Source organism: Mandrillus leucophaeus, unplaced genomic scaffold (genome assembly GCF_000951045.1).
Source record: "Mandrillus leucophaeus isolate KB7577 unplaced genomic scaffold, Mleu.le_1.0 Scaffold283, whole genome shotgun sequence".
In the NCBI taxonomy this organism is placed as follows: domain Eukaryota; kingdom Metazoa; phylum Chordata; class Mammalia; order Primates; family Cercopithecidae; genus Mandrillus; species Mandrillus leucophaeus.
Window position 1 is genome coordinate 1,151,664 of NW_012102954.1, and position 892 is coordinate 1,152,555.

The window sequence follows — 892 nt, forward strand, 5'->3', positions numbered from 1 at the left end:
TCATCCACATCAGTGCTTTCCTCTCAGCAGTGAAAGTCATGCTGTGGATAGAGAAGACTGAAACAAAACAGGCATTGACTAGTTCTGACTCCTCACATCTGTCACAGTGAGTTGGCCTTGACATTTTGTTTTTGTGACAATAAATACAGCTTAAAAAGAGGCACATTTTCTCTATAGAATTTTTCTCAACCTTCAATCCGTTCCAGATTTTATCTTTCAAAACAATATTCCTATAGCTTTATGCACTGAGAAAAATTTCTTCCAAGTTATATCCTCTTTTCATTTATTGTACATAAAGTTTTAAATCTGTTTATTAGTGTACACCATTATACAGCTAACTTTTCTTTTTCACTGAAATAATGTTTCATTGTATTGTCAGCTTTTGGTTGAGAATATCGTATTCCTCCAGATCAATTTCCCTTCATAGAATTTCTATTGACATACATACAGCAAGGGCTGGAGAGACACACATCACTGAAAGCTCATGTGATGAGAATTCAACATAGGTATTCAGAGATCTACAGAATTGTTTATTTACTTATGTTTTTGAGACAGGGTCTTGCTCTGCCATCCAGGCTGGAGTGCAGTGGTGTGATCTCAGCTCACTGCAACCTCAACCTCCCAAACTCAAGCGATCTTCCTATCTCAGTCTCCCATAGCTGGGACAACAGGCGTGAGCCACCATACCTGGGTATTTTGTTAGTGTTTTTTTAGAGACAAAGTCTCGCTATGCTGCCTAGGCTGGTCTCAAACTCCTGGACTCAAGCAATCCTGGACTCTGCTTCCCAAAGTATTGGGATTACAGGCATGAGCTACTGCGTCTGGCCTAGAATTGTATATATATAGTGTATATATGTGTGTATATATGTGTATATATAATATATACAGCTAT